Below are 18,185 nucleotides of genomic sequence, written 5' to 3'. Positions count from 1 at the left end.
CCCACTGGGACCTCAACTCAGATCATGGGGACTGGAGTTGTAAACATCTGTTGACCTGTATTCTAGAAAGACTAAGGAGAATTAGGAAAAAGCCCATAAATTATTCAGTGATGTCTACCATAACTCAGGGAAAGGAAGAAAATCCCTCTGACTTCCTCGAGTGGCTATGGGAGGCCTTAAGAAAATATACTCCCCTGTCACCTGACTCACTGGAGGGTCAATTGATTCTAAAAGATAAATTTATTACCCAATCAGCTGCAGATATCAGGAGAAAGCTCCAAAAGCAAGCCCTGGACCTGAACAAAATCTAGAGGCATTATTAAATCTGGCAACCTCAGTGTTCTATAATGGGGACCAAGAGGAACAGGCCCCAAAGGAAAAGTGAGATCAGAGAAAGGCCGAAACCTTGGTGGTTCAGAGAGGACAGAAAATGGAGCAGCCAGTAGGACTTGTTATCAGTGTGGTTTACAAGGACACCTTAAAAAAGATTGTCCAGTGAGAAACAAGTTGCCCCCTTGCCCATGTCCACTATGCCGAGGCAATCACTGGAAGGCATGCTGCCCCAGAGGACAAAGGTTCTCTGGGCCAGAAGCCCCCAACCAGATGATCCAAAAACAGGACTGAGGGTGCCTAGGGCCAGTGCCAGCTCATGTCATCAGCCTCACTGAGTGCCAGGTATGTTTAACCATTGAGGGCCAGGAAATTGACTTCCTCCTGGTCACTGATGTGGCCTTCTCAGTGTTAATCTCCTGTCCCGGATGACTGTCCTCAAGGTTCGTTACCATCTGAGGAATCCTGGGACAGCCTGTAACCAGGTATTTCTCCCACCTTCTCAGTTGTAACTGGGAAACTTTGCTCTTTTCACATGCCTTTCTTGTCATGCCTGAAAGTCCCACGCCCTTATTAGGAAGGGAAGCCAAAGATGGAGCTATTATCTACATGAATATGGAGAACAAGTTACCCATTTGTTGTCCCCTACTTGAGGAGGGAATCAATCCTGAAATCTGGGCATTAGAAGGACAATTTGAAAGGGCAAAAAATGCCCGCTCAGTCCAAATCAGGCTAACAGAGCCCACCACTTTTTCTTATCAGAGGCAATATCCCTTAAGGCCTGAAGGTCATAAAAGATTACAGAATACTGTTAAACATTTAAAAAAGCTCAAGGCTTAGTAAGGAAATGCAGCAGTCCCTGCAACACCCCAATTCTAGGAGTACAAAAACCGAATGGTCAGTGGAGACTAGTGCAAGATCTTACACTTATCAATGAGGCAGTAATTCCTCTATGTCCAGTTATACCCAACCCCTATACCCTGCTCTCTCAAATACCAGAGGAAGCAGAATGGTTCACTGTTCTGGACCTCAAGGATGCCGTCTTCTGTATTCCCCTGCACTCTGACTCCCAGTTTCTCTTTCCTTTGAGGATCCCACAGACCACACGTCCCAACTTACATGGATGGTCTTGCCCCAGGGGTTTAGGGATAGCCCTCATCTGTTTGGTCAGGCACTGGCCCAAGACTAGGCCACTTCTCAAGTCCAGGCACTCTGGTCCTTCAGTATGTGGATGATTTACTTTTGGCTACCAGTTCAGAAGCCTCATGCCAGCAGGCTACTCTAGATCTTTTGAACTTTCCAGTTAATCAAGGGTACAAAGTGTCTAGGTTGAAGGTCCAGCTTTGCCTACAGCAGGTCAAATATCTAGGCCTAATCTTAGCCAGAGGGACCAGGGCCCTCAGCAAGGAACCAATACAGCCTATACTGGCTTATCTTCACCCTAAGACATTAAAACAGTTGTGGGGGTTCCTTGGAATCACGGGCTTTTGCTGACTATGGATCCCCAGATACAGTGAGATAGCCAGGCACCTCTATACTCAAATCAAGGAGGGCAAATATTTATCTAGTAGAATGGGAACCAGGGACAGAAACAGCCTTCAAAACCTTAAAGCAGGCCCTAGTAAAGCTCCAGCTTTAAGCCTTCCCACAGGACAAAACTTCTCTTTATACATCACATAGAGAGCAGGGATAGCTCTTGGAGTCCATACTCAGACTCGTGGGACAACCCCACAACCAGTGGTATACCTAAGTAATGAAATTGATGTAGTAGCAAAAGGCTGGCCTCACTGTTTATGGGTAGTTGCAGCAGTGGCCATCTTAGTGTCAGAGGCTATCAAAATAATACAAGGAAAGGATCTCACTGTCTGGACTACTCATAATGTAAATAGCATACTAGGTGTCAAAGGAAGTTTATGGCTATCAGACAATTGCCTACTTAGATACTAGGTACTACTCCTTGAGGGACTGGTGCTTCAAATACATACGTGCATGACCCTCAACCCTGCCACCTTTCTCCGAGAGGATGGGGAACCAATCGAGCATGACTGCCAACTGCCAAGACCAGCTTGGTCAGGGAGACCCCAACCCAGCGGTGCTAGAGGAATTAAAGACACACACACAGAAATATAGAGGTGTGGAGTGGGAAATCAGGAGTATCACAGCCTTCAGAGCTGAGAGCCTCGAACAGAGATTTACCCAGGTGTTTATTGACAGCAAGCCAGTGAAAAGCATTGTTTCTATAGATTGTAGATGAACTAAAAGCATTCTTTATGGGAAACAAAGGGATGGGCCAAAATAAAGGGATGGGTTTGGCTAGTTATCTGCAGCAGGAGCATGACCTTAAGGCACAGATCACTCATGCTATTGTTTGTGGTTTAAGAACGCCTTTAAGTGATTTTCCACCCTGGGTGGGCCAGGTATTCCTTGCCCTCATTCCGGTAAACCCACAACCTTCCAGCGTGGGCCTCGTGGCCATCATGAACATGTCACAGTGCTGCAGATATTTTATTTATGGCCAGTTTTGGGGTCAGTTAATGGCCAGAGTTTGAGGGGCTTGTTCCCAACATGTCCCCCTTTGATTTGCAAAGTGATAAAAACAAAGGCAGCTTTGTCACGGTGAGCTACTTCTTGCAGGAGTCAGGATCTGCATCTGCAGACTATACAAAGACAAACAACACAGATTAATAGCACAATCACCATTGAAATCACAGAGCTCCTAAGTGTTTTTATCCACTTTAATTGGTTACTAGCTGCTAATCTGTCTGCAGCTCCTTCAAGCACTCCGGTTCCTGGCATTAAGGTCAGGTTTGCCTGGGATGCTTTAAATATTTGTTCTTTTAATTTTGCAATATCCAAAAACAAGCCTGTAGAGTGTCCTTCTAGATGATTTTTTATTCTTTCCCAAATTTTAATCTTATTAAGAGCTATTAACAGTTTCCACAAATCCTTGTGTTAAGCTCCTAGAGCAGGCCATGTCACTTGAGGTTGAGGTGCCACTATGCTGTCATGGTTCCAGATAATAGGCACTCTTGCCATACTTCTTATCATCTCTACCATCTGACCCTTTTGTTCAGACTAGCTGGACATAGTGTGGCCATGGCATGCAGACTGAGAGGTGCAATTTAAGCTAAACATCCCCTTAGGGGACCAATCAACAATGATTCCATCAGAATTGTGCAGTACCTCTGCCTGTTCTGCAATGCAGTCTTCCTAAACAAGTAGATTCATTATTTCTGGGCAGGTTCTATTTTGTTTACAAATAGGTTTTTGAGGGTGGTATGCTTCAATCATAGGAGCAGATTTATTATAGTAAATACTGAGATCAGAAAGCACGTGTAACTGTCACAGAGTGATTACATCCAGGCATTATTGCTAGCCAAGATTGATAAATATGCCCAATAAGTATAATTGTTCTCTGTGTCAGACCTTGTTTAAGGAATACTCATGGCAATGGTGATCACCGCGATCATAGCTACCATTAAATCACTCATTGTGACTGGTTGTCCCGCTTTCCTCAGGTTTTCTTCTGCCATCTGTGACAGCTTCTTGATCTGTCCCCAGGTGGGTGGCTGTGTTTGACAGGTGTTGCTTATGACAGTTGGGGTCCTCCTCAGCATCGGCCTTGACATGGCTGCAACCAGGGGGTCCTGGGGGTCCTCCCAGAGTATCTTCCTCAGCATATGGCTCATGATAAGGTTTCAGGTGTCTTGATGGTATCCAAATTGGCTGTTGATTTTGGCCTGGAGAAACACAAGCATAACCTCTACCCCAAGTTATTATTGTACCTATTTCCCAACTTTCTGTTATCAGATCTTTCCACCAAACCAGTTGTTCTGCTTGTGTCTTTGCAGCTGGTTTCTGTACATGCTGTTCAGCTGCTGATAACATCTGGCCTTTGGGCATGCTCAAAAAATTTAAAGTTAATAATGCTAGATTAAGTTGTATATGGGCTGTGCTATAATCGTTTCTCCCCCTTTTTTGTTTTTGTTTTCAGTTGTTCATCTGTATGAAATCATAACTGAGCATTTTCAATTAACTTTGTGGAATGAACCACATATGAAGAATCAGAAATCACATTAATAGGCATATCAAAAGCAGTCAACACCTCAATTACAGCTACAAGCTCTGCTTTTGAGCTGAAGTGTAGGACGTCTGGAAAACCTTACTTTTTGAGCCAGAATAAGAAGCTTTACCATTACTAGACCCATCTGTAAAATAATGAAAATGCTTAGCAGGCTGCAGGTTGTTTACTGCAGGAATTGTAAATGCAAACCATTTACAGTTTTGCTCAGCTAAGGGGATAGTCAAGAGACAGGCTTTTAAATCTATGACTATTAAAGCCCAATTTTAAGTTCTCTAAAGTCTCCAGTTTCTCTTTACTCAGCAGCCATTGTTCTATCCAAATTGGCTTATCTGTTAACCATTTTAAAGGTATAGGTTCTGGAGGCTTAACAATGGCCACCATCAAAATGATATCCTAAACCTTGGTGGTAATTTGTCTTTCCGCTTGAAGTGGTTCCTTTAAATCTTGCAAATTTTTTCCTAGTCTCATACCAGGGACATACCCCATTTTATGCATCATATGTTGACTTTGAGGGCTATATAATTGTTCTGGAATTAGAATTCATGCTCCCCATTGTTGTAATAAATCTCTCCCCCATAAATTTATAGGTACAGAAGTTATAATTGGTTGAATAATCCCAGGTTGTCCATGGGGCCCTTCACAATGCAAAATATAGCTACTTTGATATACTTCAGGGGCTTTTCCAACTCCAACTATGTTAAATTGAGTGGGTTGAATTGGCCATGTGGATGGCCAGTGCTGTAGAGAAATGATTGAAATGTCCGCTCCTGTATCTCCCAACCCTTTAAATTTATTTTCCTGAATAGTTATTTTATAGGTAGGATGTTTATCAGTAATTTGATTTACCGAATAAGCTGCTTTGCCTTGTTTATTTGTGCTTCCAAATCCTCCCGTTCATTTAATTTCACTTTTCCCCATTCCCACATACGGCACAATCAGGAGCTGTGCTATGCCCTCTCATGGCTCTGCTTTCCAGGGAACAGAAGTAGATATAACAATTTGAATTTCCCCATTGTAATATGAATCAGTGACTCCTGCATGTATTTGTATCCCTTTTAAATTTAAACTAGACCTGCCTAGAAGTAATTCTATCATTCCCACTGGCAAGGGTCCACAGACTCCTGTTGGGACCTTTTGCAGGGGTTCCCCAGGCAGAAGGCTCACAGCTTTTAGGCAGTATAAATCTACTGTAGCACTACCAGCTGTGGCGGGGGACAGACATTGTACAGGGGTGAGGGAATGGCCTGAGCTGGAAATGCCCTGGTTTGGAATGGGGCCCAGGACGGGCCTTTCATGGCATTTCCTGAAATCGGGTTCCCGTCTTTATCAAACTTAGAGTGACACTGATTAGCCCAATGTTTTCCTTTTTTACATTTTGGACATATTTCAGACTCAGCAGTTTTCTTTCATCCCCTATCTGGTGGCCTGACTAGCTGATTTTTTCTACATTCTTTTTTAGTGTGACCATGCTTCCCACAGTTAAAACAAGCTCCAGGAAACAGAGTATTTGCTTTATCCACTCTCAGTCCTGCTGTTGCCTGTGCCAACAAAGTAGCTTTATGCAGATTACCTCCGATACCATTATAGGCCTTGATATAATCAACTAAATGTGCTTTCCCAAATTTAAAAGGAAAAGGCTCAAATGTAGCTATAATATTTCCCTGTTGATCTGGGGGGTATATTCTAACAGGGAACTGCCAAGCCTCCATATCACCCTCTTGTCTAGCTTGCTGAATTCCTGCCTGAATAGAACTGAGAGCGATCACTCGAGGCACTGCTCAAACAGTCACTGGGGCAACTACTTTTCACCGTGTCCTCTGGAAAAGAAAGATCTGGAGGGTCAGGCCACTGTTCTTCAAAATAATAATGAAGGCATGCAGAAGGGTAGGGATGAACCTCTCTCTCCTTTGCTGTTTTAGTTTTAGCTGGCAAACAAACCTGCTCTGTAACCTCTTCTGTTACTTCATTATACTCTCCTTCCTCCTCATCATCAGTGTGAAAAGGTTCCAAGGTGGAACAAACCAGAGCCCACACTTGTCCCATTGTTACTCTGATGCTTCTGAGCTCCCCTTCTTACTCACTATGGGGATTGCTTTAAGAGTACTTGGGTGTCCTCCAGCTTAGTTCCACATTCTCCAACCATTGCTCTGGCAAGCCTTTGACCTGGATTCGAGCCCCCACAATGGATGCCACTTGCTGAGACCAGCTCAGCTGGGGAGACCCTAACCCAGTGGTGCTAGAGGAATTAAAGACACACACACAGAAATATAGAGGTGTGAAGTGGGAAATCAGGGGTATCAGAGCCTTCAGAGCTGACAGCCTCGAACAGAAATTTACCTACATATTTATTGACAGCAAGCCAGTGAAAAGCATTGTTTCTATAGATTGTAGATGAACTAAAAGCATTCTTTATGGGAAACAAAGGGATGAGCTGAAATAAAGAGATGGATTTGGCTAGTTATCTGCAGCAGGAGCATGACCTTAAGGCACAGATCCCTCTTGCTATTGTTTGTGGTTTAAGAATGCCTTTAAGTGATTTTCCGCTCTGGGTGGGCCAGGTATACCTTGCCCTCATTCCGGTAAACCCACAACTTTCCAGCATGGGCATCATGGTCATCATGAACATGTCACAGTGCTGCAGAGATTTTGTTTATAGCCAGTTTTGGGGCCAGTTAATGGCCAGATTTTGGGGAGCCTGTTCCCAACAACCAACAAATTATAGTCCAGATTTATGCCACCTGATATGATCTCTTAGAAGTCCCCTTAGCTAATCCTGACCTTAACTTATATACCGATGGAAGTTCATTTGTGGAGAACGGGATATGAAGGGCAGGTTATTCCATAGTAAGTGATGTAACTGTACCTGAAAGTAAGCCTCTTCCTCCAGGGACCAGTGCCCAGTTAGCAGAACTAGTGGCACTTACCCAAGCCTTTGAACCGGGAAAGGGAAAAAGAATAAATGTGTATACAGATAGCAAGTATTCTTATCTAATCCTACATGCCCATGCTGCAATATGGAAAGAAACGAAGTTCCTAACATCTGGGGGAACCCCCATTAAACACCACAGGGAAATTATTGAGTTATTGCATGCAATGCAAAAACCCAAGGAGGTGGCAGTCTTACACTGCCAAAGCCATCAGAAAGGTGAAGGAGAAAAGGCAGAAGGAAACCTTTGGGCAGATGCTGAGGCCAAAATTGCTGCCAGGTGGAACCTCCCATTAGAAATACCTATGGAAGGACCCTTGGTATGGAACAACCTCCTCTAAGAGATTAAGCCCCAGTATTCCCTGACTGAAACAGAATGGGGACTTTCACGGGGGCATAGTTTTCTCCTCTTGGGGTGCTTAACAACAGAAGAAGGAAAGGTACTTTTACCCAAAGCCAGGGGAAAATACTTAAAACCCTCCACCAAACTTCTCATATGGGTATTGAAAACACTCATTAAATGGCCAAATCCCTATTTACAGGGCCAAATCTCCTCCGGACCATCCAACAGGTAGTCACAGCCTGTGAGGTGTGTTAAAGGAACAATTCCTTAGTCCATCATAGGGCCCCTTTGGGGGAACAAAGAATAGGTCACTATCCTGGAGAAGACTGGCAGTTAGACTTCACCCATATGCCTAAGTCAAAGGGATTTCAATACTTGTTGGTCTGTGTTGATACCTTTACAAATTGGATAGAAGTTTTCCCCTGAAAGACAGAGAAGGCTCAGGAAGTGATTAAAGTCCTAATTCATGAAATAATTCCTAGATTTGGGCTTCCCCAAAGCTTACAGGGCAACAATGGTCCGGCTTTTAAAACCACCATAACTCAGGGAATTTCGAGGTGCTAGGGAAACGTGACCGTTACTGCACCTGGAGGCCACAATCCTCAGGGAAGGTCGAGAAGGCAAATGAAACACTCAAGAGGCACTTAAGGAAACTAACACAAGAAACTCATCTCCCATGACCTACTCTTTTGCCCATGGCCTTGTTGAAAATCCAAAATTCTCCTCACAAAATGGGGCTCAGTCCATATGAAATGCTGTATGGATGACCTTTTCTCACAAATCACCTACTTGCTCAGGAAATGGTCAACTTGGTCAAAGATATAACTTCTTTGGCAAAATATCAACAAAACCTTAAATACCTACCTGAAGGATGTCACAGAGAAAAGGGAACAGAGTTGCTTCATCAACCAGGAGCTCTAGTGTTGGCCAAATATCTTCCCTCTACCTCTCCATCTATGGACTCTTTGTGGGAAGGACCATACTCGGTAATCCTCTCTCCCCCCACTGCAGTTAAGGTGGCAGGAGTGGAATCTTGGATTTACCACACCCGAGTTAAATTTTGGATATCCCCTGAGGAACCTGTGGGACCATCAGCTCAGGAGTCCCAAGATCAGCCAGACCAACTTCAATAACCTGAGAACCATTGGAGGACTTGCGTCTCCTATTTTGGAAGGAAACATCCCAGACTAAAAAGGCTCCTACCACTGATCCTGAAGAAAAACCCCTTCCTCCTTAAAAAAGAGAAGTGAAAACCTACATCATCTTTAACACCTCTCCTTGCTCCTTTAATGGAATCCTTTTACTATTTCATCATATTATTAAGCAGCATACTAACCATACTCTTCACGATAGGACTATATACTGTAGCTTCTGCCAGGATGAAAATAAAATAGAACACAGGGAGTCACTCTGTCTCCCAACACCCCTTTCCAGACACTCACCAGAGTTAGCTTGGCAAGTACTCTAGAAGTATGAAAAAATGAAAACAACAAACTTACATGCCTTTTTAACATACACAACCAGTTCTTTCTACCCAGCCAAGGTATATTCTTCTTATGTGGAACATTGACCTATATCTGCCTCTCCACTAACTGGACAGGCACCTGCACCTTAGTCTTTCTAAGTTCCAACATTAACATTGCCCCAGGAAATCAGACCCTATCAGTACCCCTCAAAGTTCAAGTCCATCAGTGCAAAGCCATACGACTAATACCCCTACTTGTAGGGTTAGGAATGGTTACTGCTACAGGAACTGGAATAGCCAGTTTATCTACTTCATTATCCTACTACCACACACTCTCAAAGAATTTCTCAGACAGTTTACAAGAAATGACAAAATCTATCCTTACTGTACAATCCCAAATAGACTCTTTGGCAACAGTGACTCTCCAAAACTGCCGAGGCCTAGACCTCCTCACTGCTGAGAAAGGAGGACTCTGTACCTTCTTAGGGGAAGAGTGTTGTTTTTACACTAACCAGTCAGGGATAGTACGAGATGCTGCCCGGCATTTGCAGAAAAAAGCTTCTGAAATCAGACAACGCCTGTCAAACTCTTATATCAGCCTCTGGAGTTGGGCAACATGACTTCTCCCCTTTCTAGGTCTGGTGGCAGCCATCTTGCTATTACTCACCTTTGGGCCCTGTATTTTTAACCTCCTTGTCAAATTTGTTTCCTCTAGGATCGAAGCCATCAAGCTTCAGATGGTCTTACAAATGGAACCCCAAATGAGCTCAACTAACAACTTCTATCAAGGACCCCTGGACTGACCAGCTGGCCCTTTCACTGCCCTAAAGAGTTCCCCTCTGGAGGCCACTACAACTGCTGGGCCCCTTCTTCACCCCATCCAGCAGGAAGTAGCTAGAGTGGTCATCACCCAATTCCCAACAGCAGTTGAGGTGTCCTGTTTAGAAGGGGGCATGGAGAGGTGAAGCTGGCTGGGCTTCTGGGTTGGGTGGGGACTTGGAGAACTTTTCTGTCTAGCTAAAGGATTGTAAACACACCAATCAGTGCTCTGTGTTTAGCTAAAGGTTTGTAAACGCACCAATCAGCACTCTGTAAAAACGCACCAATCAGCACTCTGTAAAAATGAACCAATCAGCACTCTGTAAAATGGACCAATCAGCAGGATGTGGGTGGGGCCAAATAAAGAAATAAAAGCTGGCCACCTGAGCCAGCAGCGGCAACCCACTTAGGTCTCCTTCCATGCTGTGGAAGCTTTGTTTTTTTGCTCTTCACGATAAATCTTGCTGCTGCTCCTTCTTTGGGTCCGCGCTACGTTTACAAGCTGTAACACTCACTGTGAAGGTCTGTGGCTTCAGTCCTGAAGTCAGCAAGACCATGAACCCACCGGGAGGAACAAACAACTCTGGACATATCACCTTTAAGAGCTGTAACACTCGGAAGGAGGTTCCAAGATGGCTGAATAGGAACAGCTCCAGTCTGCAGCTCCCAGTGTGAGCGACGCAGAAGATGGGTGATTTCTGCATTTCCAACTGAGGTACCAGGTTCATCTCAATGGGACTTGTCAGACAGTGGGTGCAGCCCATGGAGCAGGGTGGGACATCGCCTCACTGGGGAAGCACAAGGGGCCGGGGAATTCCCTTTCCTCCCAAAGGGAAGCCATGACAGATGGTACCTGGAAAATCAGGACACTCCTACCCTAATACTGCACTTTTCCAACAGCCTTAGCAAACGGCACACCAGGAGATTATATCCTGTGCCTGGTTTGGAGGGCCCCACGCCCATGGAGCCTTGCTCACTGCTAGCACAGCAGTCTGAGATTGAACTGCAAGGTGGTAGCTAGGCTGGGGGAGGGGGATCTGCCATTGCTGAGGCTTGAGTAGGTAAACAAAGCAGCCAGGAAGCTTGAACTGGGCAGAGCCCACTGCAGCTCAAGGAGGCCTGCCTGCCTCTGTAGACTCCACCTCCAGGGGCAGGGCACAGCTGAACAAAAGGCTGCAGAAACTTTTGCAGACTTAAATGTCCCTGTCTGACAGCTTTGAAGAGAGTAGTGCTTCTCCCAGCATGGCATTTGAGATTTGAGAACAGACAGACTGCCTCCTCAAGTGGGTCCTTGACCCCCGAGTAGCCTAACTGGGAGACACCTCCCAGTAGGGGCCAACTGACACCTCATACAGCTGGGTGCCCCTCTGAGATGAAGCTTCCAGAAGAAGGATCAGAGAGCAACATTTGCCATTCTGCAATATTTGCTGTTTTGCAGCCTCTGCTGGTAATACACAGGCAAACAGGGTCTAGAGTGGACCTCCAGCAAACTCCAACAGACCTGCAGCTGAGGGTCCTGACTGTTAGAAGGAAAACAGACAAATAGAAAGGACATCCACACCAAACTCCATCTGTATGTCACCATCATCAAAGAAAGACCAAACGTAGATAAAACCACAAAGATGTGGAGAAACCAGAGCAGAAAAACTGAAAATTCTAAAAATCAGAGTGCCTCTTCTCCGAAGGAATGCAGCTCCTCCACAGCAAAGGGACAAAGCTGGATGGAGAATGATTTCGACGACTTGAGAGAAGAAGGCTTCAGATGATCAGTAATAACAAACTTCTCTGAGCTAAAAGAGGATGTTCAAACCCATCACAAAGAAGCTAAAAACCTTGAAAAAAGATGAGACGAATGGCTAACTAGAATAAACAGTGTAGAGAAGTCCTTAAATGACCTGATGGAGCTGAAAATCATGGCATGAGAACTATGTGACGCATGCACAAGCTTCAGCAACCGATTTGATCAAGTGGAAGAAAGGGTATCAGTGATTGAAGATCAATTGAATGAAATGAAGTGAGAAGAGAAGTTTAGGGAAAAAAGAGTAAAAAGAAATGAACAAAGCCTCCAAGAAATATGGGACTATGTTAAAAGACCAAATCTACTTCTGATTGGTGTACCTGAAAGTGACAGGGAGAATGGAACCAAGTTGGAAAACACTCTTCAGGATATTATCCAGGAGAACTTCCCCAACCTAGCAAGGCAGGCCAACATTCAAATTCAGGAAATACCGAGAATGCCACAAAGATACTCCTCAAGAAAAGCAACTCCAAGACACATAATTGTCAGATTCACCAAAGTTGAAATGAAGGAAAAAATGTTAAGGGCAGCCAGAGAGAAAGGTCGGGTTACCCACAAAGTGAAGCCCATCAAACTAATAGCAGTTCTCTTGGTAGAAACTCTACAAGCCAGAAGAGAGTGGGGGCCAATATTCAACATTCTTAAAGAAAAGGATTTTCAACCCAGAATTTCATATCCAGCCAAACTAAGTTTCTTAAGTGAAGGAGAAATAAAATCCTTTACAGACAAACAAATGCTGAGAGATTTTGTCACCACTAGGCCTGCCTTACAAGAGCTCCTGAAGAAAGAACTAAACGTGGAAAGGAACAACCGGTACCAGCCACTGCAAAAACATACCAAATTGTAAAGACCATCCATGCTATGAAGAAACTGCATCAACTAACGAGTAAACTAACCAGCTAGCATCATAACGACAGGATCAAATTCACACATAGCAATATTAACCTTAAATGTAAATAAGCTAAATGCTCCAATTAAAAGACACAGACTGGCAAATTGGATAAAGAATCAAGACCCATCAGTGTGTTGTATTCAGGAGACCCATCTCATGTGCAGAGACACACATAGACTCAAAATAAAGGGATGGAGGAAGATCTACCAAGCAAATAGAAAACAAACAAACAAAAAAAGAGCAGGGGTTGCAATCCTAGCCTCTGATAAAACAGACTTTAAACCAACAAAGATCAGAAGAGACAAAGAAGGCCATTACATAATGGCAATATTTGGGATCAATTCAACAAGAAGAGCTAACTATCCTAAATATATATGCACCCAATACAGGAGCACCCAGATTCATAAAGCAAGTCCTTAGAGACCTACAAAGAGACTTAGACTCTCACACAATAATAATTGGAGACTTTAACACCCCACTGTCAACATTAGACAGATCCATGAGACAGAAAGTTAATAAGGATATCCAGGAATTGAACTCAGCTCTGCACCAAGCAGACCTAATAGACATCTACAGAACTCTCCACCCCAAATCAACAGACTATACATTCCTCAGCACTACATAGCACTTTTTTTCAAAATTGACCACATAGTTGGAAGTAAAGAACTCCTCAGCAAATGTAAAAGAACAGAAATTATAACAAACTGTCTCTCAGACCACAGTGCTATCAAATTAGAATTCAGGATTAAGAAACTCACTCAAAACCACTCAACTACATGGAAACTGAACAACTTGCTCCTGAGTGACTACTGGGCACATAATGAAATGAAGGCAGAAATAAAGATGTTCTTTGAAACCAGTGAGAACAAAGACACAACATACCAGAATCTCTGGGACACATTTAAAGCAGTGTGTAGAGGGAAATTCATAGCACTAAGTGCCCACAACAGAAAGCAGGAAAGATCTAAAATTGGCACCCTAACATCACAATTAAAAGAACTAGAGAAGCAAGAGCAAACACATTCAAAAGCTATCAGAAGGCAAGAAATAACTAAGATCAGAGCAGAACTGAAGGAGATAGAGACACAAAAAACCCTCCAAAAAATCAATGAGTCCAGGAGCTGGTTTTTTGAAAAGAGCAACAAAATTAATAGACCACTAGCAAGACTAATAAAGAATAAAAGAGAGAAGAATCAAATAGATGCAATAAAAGATGATAAAGGGGATATCACCACCGATCCCATAGAAATACAAACTACCATCAGAGAATACTATAAACACCTCTACCAAATAAACTAGACAATCTAGAAGAAATGGATAATTTCCTGGACACATACACCCTCCCAAGACTAAACCAGGAAGAAGTTGAATCCCTGAATAGACCAATAACAGGCTCTGAAATTGAGGCAATGATTCGTAGCCTATCAACCAAAGAAAGTTCAGGACCAGACAGATTCACAGCTGAATTCTACCAGAGGTACAAAGAGGAGCTGGTACCATTGCTTCTGAAACTACTCCAATAAATAGAAAAAGAGGGAATCCTCCCTAATTCATTGTATGAGGCCAACATCATCCTGATACCAAAGCCTGGTAGAGACACAACAAAAAATAATTTTAGACCAGTATCCCTGATGAACATCAATGCAAAAATCTTCAATAAAATACTGGCAAACCGAATCCAGCAGCACATCAAAAGCTTATCCACCATGATCAAGTTTGCTTCATCCCTGGGATGCAAGCCTGGTTCAACATATGCTAATCAACAAACATAATCCATAATATAAACAGAACCAAAGACAAAAACCACATGATTATCTCAATAGATGCAGAAAAGGCTTTTGACAAAATTCCACAGCCCTTCATGCTAAAAATTCTCAATAAACTAGGTATTGATGGGACGTATCTCAGAATATTAAGAGCTATTTATGACAAACCCACAGCCAATACCAATATCATACTGAATGGGCAGAAACTGGAAGCATTCCCTTTGAAAACTGGCACAAGACAGGGATGCCCTCTTTCACCACTCCTATTCAAAGTGTTGGAAGTTCTGGCCAGGGCAATCAGGCAAGAGAAAGAAATAAAGGGTACTCAATCAGGCAAGAGAAAGCAATACAGGATACTCAATTAGGAAAAGAGGAAGTTGAATTGTCCCCGTTTGCAGATGACATGATTGTATATTTAGAAAACCCCAACGTCTCAGCTCAAAATCTCCTTAAGCTGATAAGCAACTTCAGCAAAGTCTCAGGATACAAAATCAGTGTGCAAAAATCACAAGCATTCCTATACACCAATAACAGACAAACAGAGAGCCAAATCATTAGTTAACTCCCATTCACAATTGCTTGAAAGATAATAAAATACCTAGGAATCCAACTTACAAGGGATGTGAAGGACCTCTTCAAGGAGAACTACAAATAACTGCTCATTGAAATGAAAGAGGACACAAACACATGGAAGAACGTTCTATGCTCATGGATAGGAAGAATCAATATTGTGAAAATGACCATATTGCAAGGTAATTCATAGATTCAATGCCATCCCCATCAAGCTACCAATCACTTTCTTCACAGAATTGGAAAAAACTACTTTAAAGTTCATATGGAACCAAAAAAGAGCCTGCATTGCCAAGACAATCCTAAGCCAAAAGAACAAAGCTGGAGGCATCATGCTACCTGACTTCAAACTATATTACCAGACTACAGTAACCAAAACAGCATGGTACTGGTACCAAAACAGAGATATGGACAAATGGGACAGAATAGAGCCCCCGAAAATAATACCACACATCTACAATCATCTGATCTTTGACAAACCTGACAAAAACAAGCAATGGGGAAAGGATTCCCTATTTAATAAATGGTGCTGGGAAAACTGGCTAGCCATATGTAGAAAGCTGAAACTGGATCCCTTCCTTACATCTAGTACAAAAATTAATTCAAGATGGATTAAAGACTTAAATGTTAGATCTAAAACCATAAAAACCCTAGAAGAAAACCTAGGCAATACCATCCAGGACATAGGCATGGATAAGGACTTCATGTCTAAAACACCAAAAGCAACAGCAACAAAAGCCAAAATAGACAAATGGGATCTAATTAAACTAAAGAGCTTCTGCACAGCAGAAGAAACTATCTCCAGAGTGAACAGGCAACCTACAGAATGGGAGAAAGCTTTTGCAATCTACCCATCTGACAAAGGGCTAATATCCAGAATCTACAAAGAATTTAAACAAAATTACAAGAAAAATCAAACAACCCCATCAAAAAGTGAGCAAAGGATATGAACAGACAGTTCTCAAAAGAAGACATTTATACAGCCAACAGATACATGGTGGTGGTGGTAGAAAAAATGCTTATCATCACTGGCCATCAGAGAAATGCAAATCAAAACCAGCGCAATGACAACACCCCCCACCAAAGGAAATGGCGATCACAAAAGTAAATCAGGAAACAAATAGGTGCTGGAGAGGATGTGGAGAAATAGAACGCTTTACGCTGCTGGTAGGACTGTAAACTAGTTCAACTATTGTGGAAGATAAAGTGCGTGATTCCTCAAGGATCTAGAACTAGAAATACCCATTTGACCCGCAACTATCTATTACCAAGCATATACCCAAAGGATTATAAATTATGCTGCTATAAAGACACATGCACATGTATGTTTGCTATTGTGGCACTATTCACAATAGCAAAGACTTGAACCAACCCTGCCAAATGTCCATCAATGACAGACTGATTAAGAAAATGTGTACATATACATCATGGAATACCATGCATCTGTAAAAAAGGATGAGTTCATGTCCTTTGTAGGGACATGGATGAAGCTGGAAACCATCATTCTCAGCAAACTATCGCAAGGATAGATAACCAAACACCACATGTTCTCACTCATAGGTGGAATTCGAACAATGAGAACACTTTGGACACAGGGTGGAGAGAACATCACACACTTGTCGTGGGGTGGGGAGGGAGAAGGGATAGCATTAGGAGATATACCTAACATAAATGATGAGTTAACGGGTGCAGCACACCAACATGGCACGTGTATACATATGTAACAAACCTGCACATTGTGCACATGTACCCTAGAACTTAAAGCATAATTTAAAAAAAAAAAGAAGAAGAAATTATCCATATGCATGGACCACATATGAACCAGGAGAGGTGATAGGAGACAGAGTTAGCCACAGCTCCTCTTTGGTCTCGAAGACCACCAGGGAGGAGTTGGAGTTAGTTTCTACATGGAATAATACCACAGTCAAGAAGATCTTAGCTTGTAAAACCGCATTCCCTATAAGTAACAAGCATAAGAAGCAAAAAGGCACCATCTAAATCTAGAATCAAAAGGAACCATGTAAACACACTGAGATAGCATCCTAGGTGTTTCTGCCATAGCCAATAGTTACGTAAACCAGAATCCCAAATCTACCAAAGGAATTACAGGATTCTGTTTGTTGGGTGGTGTAAGATAAGGGGGTGTTCTCATAACCAGGAGACACCAGGACGGCTCAGAGAGAATGGAATTAAATGAACGGAAATGTAGACAATAGCTCAGAAGTTAGTTTTCTTCCTTAACATCACTATACTACAAATTTCTTATTGCCTCTACTTTTCTTATTGCCTCATTCTTTAGGACAGTGATTTTTGGACTCTCTTTTTAAAGTTAACACTTTCTTTGAAGATATCTTTAAAGATAACTCATGTGAAATCCTACTTCATAAAATTAGTAAAAGTGGATCTTTTCTGGTTGAAGTTGATTCTCATAGCAAAGAGCTCTGCCTCTTTGACCATCCTCCTTTCTCCCCATCGATCTGTCTGCCTCCTGCATTCCTCCAAATCCAAGCCCCTTTTAAAACTTTTTGAATCTGAGAACACTGTATGAAGGTGCTTCTTTAATTAATGTCTTCAGAATTGTTTTTGTATATTGGTTAGTCAGACCTTTGAGAATTTCTACTTCTTACCTGAAAGTATGTATGCAGAAATGAATGTCATGAAGAAGCAACTGCCTAAGAAGTTTAATTATTGGCTGTGATTCTGACTTGATGATTATTATACTTAAAACATGAAGCGATTTCTGGCTCTGACTTAGCTTCTTTAATCGGAGGGTCACCCACATTACCTTGCCCTGAGCATACTTCAAGGCTGCAAGTCATTTTCTTGTTTGTTTTGCTGATGTTCTGTTTTCCATATTAAAAATATTGTCTCACAGATCTGGAACCAAGCATAACTTTGATAAAATAAAATAAAATGTAAAATTTTTTAAAAAAAGAACTATAACACTCACTGTGAAGGTTTGTGGCTTCACTCCTGAAGTCAGTGAGACCACGAACCCACCGGAAGGAAGAAACTCCAGACACATCTGAACATCTGAAGGAACAAACTCTGGACACACCATCTTTAAAAACTGTAACACTTACTGCGAGGGTCCATGGCTTCATTCTTGAAGTCAGCGAGACCAATAACCCACTGGAAGGAACCAATTCCGGACACAATATCTCAATATTAACATTGAATGTAAGGGGCCTA

This window comes from Papio anubis, chromosome 10 (genome assembly GCF_008728515.1).
Source record: "Papio anubis isolate 15944 chromosome 10, Panubis1.0, whole genome shotgun sequence".
Taxonomy (NCBI): domain Eukaryota; kingdom Metazoa; phylum Chordata; class Mammalia; order Primates; family Cercopithecidae; genus Papio; species Papio anubis.
Note: the sequence above shows the minus strand (reverse complement) of the source record.